Genomic DNA, 8,232 nt, shown 5'->3' with positions numbered 1-8,232 from the left:
ACTTGGCAAATTGTTCGGTAGGAATAGATCATATTTGGATCAATTTACTAAAGAAGGAACTGTCATCCGGTAATTTCAAAATTAAATGAATCAACGTTTCTATGCAGTCTCTGTTTCTGTGTGTCGACAATTAATGTCAAACAAAAGCCACAATTCAGAAGATTTTCAAAAAGAGAATTTTCGTCTGATGAAGGAGTCTGATATAGACTCCGAAACGTTACAACTTAGAATTATTTCAACGTTATTTATTTTGAGTTCATTGTCAGGCAACAATTTTTTCTAGTTAATTTGCTCCTGACAAATTAGTGCAAGAATTTACGCAGGAGCAAATCGTTGATTTCATTTTTGATTGATTTTGTTTCAGAGATTGGGAGTGAAAACCCTAAAAAGTTTATGAAGAAATCTTCGGAGTCAACTCGAAAATGAAAAGTGGGAAAACAAAAAAAATTATTTTCTCCCAAACAAGGCCAGATATTTGAAACATTGGTATAAAATATAGGTTTCTGGACACGCTCAATCTATTGCGAGCATTTTCGAAAGTCTATCTCCCTTCGCTTAGATTTTCATCTGGAACATGGCATTTTTCAAAAATTGCAATTTTCAATCTGCGATATCTCCTGTTATATTCATCCGATCCAATTGGGATTTCCGGTTCTAAAATCAGCGTTGCCTAGGCTTCTACCCTATCACAGAAACTCGATTTCGAAAATATCGATTTTGAGGGTCAAAAATGTGGTTAGACCCCCCTACAATGACCTATTTTCCACTCTGTCTGAAAATAAGGATGTTATATTAATGTCTCAGGATATGGAGTGCATAGAATTCATTTCGAAGATTTTAAAAAATCAAACAGTTTATGCTTCAATAGAGAATTGCTTGCCAGACAGCTCTTCGAATTCAACTCGAAAATGAAAAGTGGAAAAACAAAAAAAATTATTTTCTCCCAAACAAGGCCAGATATTTGAAACTTTTGTATGAAAATATAGGTTTCTAGGTACGCTGAATCTATTGCGAGCATTTTCGAAAGCCTGTCTCCCTCCGTTGAGATTTTCATCTGGGAAATGGCATTTTTCAAAAATTGCAATTTTCAATCTGCGATATCTCCTGTTATATTCATCCGATCCAATTGGGATATCCGGTTCTATAGTCAGCGTTGCCTAGGCTTCTACCCTAGCACAGAAACTCGATTTCGAAAATATCGATTTTGAGGGTCAAAAATGAGCAAGGGGTTAGACCCCCTACAATGACCTATTTTCCACTCTGACTGAAAATAAGGATGTTCTATTAATGTCTCAGGATATGGAGTGCATAGAATTTATTTCGAAGATTCTAGAAAACCAAACAGTTGATACTTCAATAGAGAAGTGCTTTCCAGAGAGCTCTTCGGACTCAACTCGAAAATGAAAGGTGGAAAAAAAAATTATTTTCTCCCAAACAAGGCCAGATATTTGAAACTTTGGTATGAAAATATAGGTTTCTGGACACGCTGAATCTATTGCGAGCATTTTCGAAAGCCTGCCTCCCTCCATTGAGATTTTCATCTGGGAAATGGCATTTTTCATTCTGCGATATCTCCTGTTATATTCATCCGATCCAATTGGGATTTCCAGTTCTATAATCAGCGTTGCCTAAGCTTCTACCCTAGCACAGAAACTCGATTTCGTTAATATCGATTTTGAGGGTCAGAAATGAGCAAGGGGTTAGACCAGTGGTTCTTAACCTTTTAGTGATCAGGGACCATTTGACAAAATTGTTGTCTTGTCTGTACTGTTTCGAGGTAATATTAAGTACGTAAATGTCAATTTTTGTAAAAGAATAAACAAGGTTGTTGTAGTTATACATTCGAATCGGGCTCGACTTCGATTTATGCCCCACCTCAGATTTCGATGATTATTTTTATATAGATAGAATTGTTCATGAGAAATCGAATGGTAGTAATCTCAATCTACGGAAATTTATAGTTCATTAGCTATGATTTTTCAAATGTTCGTTAAATGCACTCAATTATGACATTTGAATGATTGTTCACTGTAATTCTCGATTAATTCGAATGTTTTTCTCAACAGAACTCAACCAATTGGGATTCTGAGGTTATTCATTGGAAGAAATGTGAATAATTGATCAATTTTGGCTGAAAATTGAACTGAATTATTTTGAGGTTAGGTTAGGTTGGGTTAGGACAGTAAAAAACACATAAAAGTATCATTTTTGGCGATTTAAATTCAAGTTTAAAGGACCGAAAAGTGAAAATATAATTTTTCATGATGATATAATGATATAGCACGTATTTTGATGAAATTTTCGAAAAATCGTTTCTCTCAAATTAAAAGTTTGCCGGGATCGATAGTTGTACGAATAGATTTTGTATCTTCTCTTGTATCCAGGAAAAAATCGGTAAAAAAATCTGACGTAGGCACTTTGTCGAATTCGAGAAAAAGCACTTTACAAAAATTTCAAAAAATCATAACTGCCGAACTAGAAGTTTCCGCAGATTGAGACTTATACCATTCGATTCCTCATAAAAAATTCTATCTATAGAAAAATAATTATTAAAATTTGAGGTGGGGCACAAATCGAAGTTTTTTTTTATTATTTCAATGCGATTTTTTTCACTGCATACTCATCACCAATATATGGATCTTTGGTTCAGTGCTAGGTACTTAATGCCAAACTGGCATGTCGGCACTGGCATCCAACCGATTTTGATGCTTGTTTTTAATTACCAGTAGAATCGAAAACTCCTGCTCGCATAAATATGTCGATGAAAAGAGAGAGCATTGGGGTCTAGTCTCCCCATTTTTTCTATTGAAAGTTCAATATAATTTATTTATTTATTTATTAATCGAAAATACACAATACAAAGATGTGCATCTCACAGAGGCAATCGAGTTGCCTGTTTGTGAGCTCGATTTGGATCAACCGTATTTGCACAATTAACAATCAACAACAACTGCACAAAAATACAATGAAGCAGAGAAAAGTCACAATAACTACCAAATAGCAGCCTATGAAATACAATTGCCCTGATACAGTAAATAAAACAGAAATCATTGAAATTTACCCGCAATCCACCTCTTTAGCTTATTCTTTCTGAAACCACCATCATTCAGAACTTTAAGTTCATTTGTAAGAGAGTTGAAAACACCTATTGCTCTTACAATGCTACTTGTGGAACTTACAGTCCTGTATCTTTTAGGTATTTGAATACTTCTGTTCCTAGTGACACTTCCTGACCTTAAAAATTTACCCTTAAGGTTTTCGTAATGGTAACTCAGCGATTCCAGTAAAAACAGATTTTCAATATTCAGGGGAACGTTCCGAACAACTCTGTTCTTATTAACAATTTTCAAAATTCTTTTTTGTTGATTTTTCAAGAGGTTTAAACAATTTGAATAAGCTCCACCCCAAGCAATTATTCCATAATTTACCACACTATGAAACAATGCATAGTATATTTTAAGAAGAATCTCACTGGGCATTATCTTACAAAGTTTGTGGAAAACAAATACTAAGTACCGTGTCTTATTTAGCAAATATTCAACATGCTTATCCCACCTCATTCTATAATCCAAAATTAATCCCAAGTATTTAACCGAATCAACCCTATTTATTAATCTTCCATTTATACATATATTCAAAGATTGTGGAACACTGTCACAATAGTTACCGAATGTTATGTAGACTGTCTTGTCTATATTCAAGGAAAGCATGTTAGAAGTTAACCAGCCACTTATGTTCTTTAAATAATAATTCAAATTGTCCTCCACTTCTCCCCAGCTTTTCCCAGTCGACACCACTGCTGTATCATCAGCGAAAGAGACCAACACATCCTCAGGTACCGAATCAAAAACATCATTAACATATAAAATAAAAAACAATGGTCCCAAGACCGTTCCCTGAGGGACACCAGTACTCACCTCACGATAATTACTTAAAACGTCATTAATCTTCACCCTATGGCACCTTTTTTCTAGATATGATTTCAGTAGTTGCAAGGCCTTACCTCTAATTCCATAATTGTACAATTTATCCAAAAGAATATTATTATTCACGGTATCGAAGGCTTTTGCCAAATCTAAAAAAGTCACTGTCACGGGTGCGCTTATATCGAGTCGCCCATATATTAGGTCAGTTAGGTAATTAAGGGCGTCTCTAGTTCCCATTTTCTTCATGAATCCGTACTGTCGCTTAGCTATCAATTTGTGCCTCTCAATGAAACCTAAAAGTCTTCTGTGGATTATCCTCTCAAAAATTTTAGCTAAGTTGGATATTAAGGATATAGGCCTATAATTTGTCATATTGTGTCTGGCCTTGCCTTTATATATAGGTTTTATGTCCGCTTTCTTGAATGCATCAGGCCAAATAGCTTCTTCTATACACAAATTCATAATATAAACAAGTGGTTCAGTTATAAAATCGACCAAAGTCTTAATGGTCCTTACATTGATGTCATCGACCCCCGCACTCTTCACTTTCATATTCTTAATGATGTTCAAAGTTTCACGAGAATCAGTTGGCCACAGAAAGACAGAATGAGGATTCATTGAGGGCAATCTGACTTGAGTTGTCTCCGTCTGTAAACTGTTAGAGAGTTTCGCACCTATTTGACTGAAATACTCATTAAAGCTGTTGGCAACTTGAATTGGTTCTTCAACTTTAACATTATCACCATCATATATGAATTTCACACGGTCATTTCTTTTACAGCTCTTACCGAGTTTTTTATTTATAAAGGACCACAACCCTTTAGGACTACTAATATTCTCTTCAATAATTTTTTTCTCATAAATTATTTTTGCTTTTTTTATAACCCTAAACCCTATTTAGAACTTTAACATAAATGTCATAATCCGTCTTCAGTGTTAGGTTATTAGGTTCCAACTTCCAAATAGAATATAACATCTGTTTTCTTCTACAAGAATTTAAAATACCCTTAGTTATCCAAGGACTGCGAGGAGCCGCCCTGTGTTTCCTTGTTTTAACCTTTGCATGCTCTATACATCCACTTATTAACTTAACCAGTGTCTCAGTTGCTAAGTTAGGATCCGTTATCTCAATAATAGAATTCCAGTCAGTTTTAGTAGCAAACTTCACCAACTTACCATAATCAATGCACACAGACGTACTCCTCCCCAATGACTCATACACAGGTTCATTCACAACCAAAAAGAGGGGATAGTGATCATTGAAAAGAGTTTCAAGCTTAATCGCTCTAGCAAGAACATTGCTGGCCTTGAAAAAAATGTTATCTATACAGGAACCATGACTAGGGTCTGCCACAGATGGCCTCGTAATAGTCTGAAAGCCAGGTACGAAACCGAGTTCCATACAGTTATTCAAATGTTCCTGACCAAAGCGATCACTCTCCAATATGTCAATATTAAAGTCACCCACTAAAATATGATTTTTTACTTTCCTTCTTGCATCTAAATAAGACTTTAATCCTGCTAAGAATTCATCCCTGGGTAGATCATGAGGTCTATAAACCGCCGATATCTCCAGGTTATTATTATTATTCAATTGTAAACATGAATTTAAAACATTTATTCTACCCACTCTGACAATGTTAGTATTTTCACTAATTGAGTCCTTAATATATACTACAACTCCATCTGTTATGTTGATGTCTCCCTGATTGTAATACAACTTATACCCGGCCATATGAAAGAATTCACAATGTACCAATATTCTCGTTTCAACACAAACTATAACGGAAGGTTTAGTCACAAGTCCCGCAACAAACGTTTGTAAACTTTCGAAATTAGCATTCAAGCTTCTCATATTTACATATAAAATCAGATTTTGACTACTATCAATCTGCCCATTGAGAGTCTCTAGATCATGACAAATTTTTTCCCTATGTACAAATTCATTCTGTATATTATCAATAATTTCCATATATTGGTTACAACTGTTCATAATATATAATTATACATTTAATTCAATTATTTTGTAGTTCGTTCTTTCTTTTAATCTTTTAATTTGCATTTCATATAAGGGACAATTATTATCCAATACAGAATGGTTCACATTGAATTCAGTCTTATACCTACTATTGTTATCTATGCAGTTTATACATGAAATTTTACCAGACTTACAATCCTTATAGCAATGTGCATCTGCACATTGAGAACACTTAGTGGGACCACTATACTTGCAGTCACTTATTTTATGATTGAAACCATAGCACCTATAACACCGTATCACCTTCACATTCTCCAGTACAGGGCATCTTCTGAGTCCAATGTATATTCTTCCTTCTGTCATCAACTTCCTAAACGCTGATCCATAACATTCAATAATTCCATATTGCGAAGTATTTTTTTTGTTTATTTTGGCCAATACTAACTCCATTTGGTCAGTATCATTGAGAAATGAATTTTGATTTCTTATTGCAGTGATAATTTCATCTTTAGGAAAGTTCTTTTCAATATTTAAAACCAAAATACTCGGATTACGCATTTTAGTTTCTTTTACTTCGTAGTTATCTCCCATTTTCGATGATAGTTCATTCCTCATTCGATCTGTTGAGCCACTTGTGTTGCATTTGATTAGAACACATCCATCCCTTTTGTTCAGAACCGAATTTATTCCCACCGGTAGTTTACATAAATCAACCTTATCTACTATATCTCTTTTTGTTTTAGCGCAATCCTGCTTGTTTTTTGGCTTGCATACAATATAAGGAACATTAGGTACGGATCCATTTCCACTGTTTGTTTCCCTATTCAGAGCCTCCGCATAGCTCGGAGCCATATTAACGGCAGTTTCTAGTTCTTCTCGCATTTTTTTTATATCATTTTCGAGACGTTCTATTATTTTTCTATTATTTTCGATAATTTCATCTTTACCTTCTATGAGTCTATGCAAAAGTTCCACAGAATCACCTTTCAAGCAGGACTGGCAATAAAATTTCATTATTCGTTTTCCCTTCAATTCGATCACCGCGATTTCGGACGATGTCAAATTGGCACATTGTTTACAAATATTAAGCGAACATCCATCACAGCTGACAACCGCTAATCGCGAAGTTGCAGATTTTCCGCACTTCACGCATTCCATCCTCTGTCCTTCTCCACCCCACTATTTAAGAACAGATGTGGTTCTCCATAATTTGAAGATACAAATTGCATCAAGACAACTCGCAAATTCCGATAATCCGAAAAAGATTCACGAAAATCCTTAATGTCATTCAGATCCACTTTTTATATGTTCACCGTTGATACAAATTTCAGCACTAAAAACAGTGTTTTTATCAGCTAAACCACAGCAAATGAGGAGCGGTACGTGAAACAACCTTCTCACGTGCACGATCGACTATGATATGATATATGATAATACCCTTCATATTTTCGTTTTGGTGGCATTTTTCTAAAAAACTAATATAAAATAATTGTTATCAATAAGTGCTTTTCTGTCTGGTTCAACCCTATGTCTTGTCGGATGGCTTCGCGGACCACTTCGGGTGCTTCCAGGGACCACCAGTGGTCCGCGGACCACCGGTTAAGAACCAGTGGGTTAGACCCCCCTACAATGACGTATTCTCCACTCTGTCTGAAAAAAAGGATGTTCTTTTAATGTCTCAGGATATGGAGTGCATAGAACTTATTTCGAAGATTCTAGAAAACCAAACAGTTGATGCTTCAATGGAGAATTGCTTTCCAGAGTGCTCTTCAGACTCAACTCGAAAATGAAAAGTGGAAAAACGAAAAAAATTATTTTCTCCTGAACAGGACAAGAAATTTGAAACTTTGGTATGACAATTTAGGTTTCCGGACACGCTGAATCTATTGCGGGCATTTTCGAGAGCCTATCTATACCCGTTAAGATTTTCATCTGGAAAATGGCATTTTTCAATCTGCGATATCTCCTGTTATATTCATCCGATCCAATTGGGATTTCCAGTTCTATAATCAGCGTTGCCTAAGCTTCTACCCTGGCATAGAAACTCCTTTCGAAAATCTCGATTTTGAGGGTCAAAAATGAGCAAGGGGTTAGACTCCCCTACAATGACCTATTTTCCACTCTGTCTGAAAATAAGGATATTCTATTAATGTCTCAGGATATGGAGTGCATAGAATTTATTTCGAAGATTCTAGAAAACCCAACAGTTGATGCTTCAATGAAGAATTGCTTTCCAGAGTGCTCTTTGGACTCAACTCGAAAATAAAGAGTGGAAAAACGAAAAAAAATATTTTCTCCTAAACAGAACAAGATATTTGAAATTTTGGT

Source organism: Coccinella septempunctata, chromosome 8, assembly GCF_907165205.1.
Source record: "Coccinella septempunctata chromosome 8, icCocSept1.1, whole genome shotgun sequence".
NCBI lineage: Eukaryota > Metazoa > Arthropoda > Insecta > Coleoptera > Coccinellidae > Coccinella > Coccinella septempunctata.
This window is presented reverse-complemented; position numbering follows the sequence as displayed.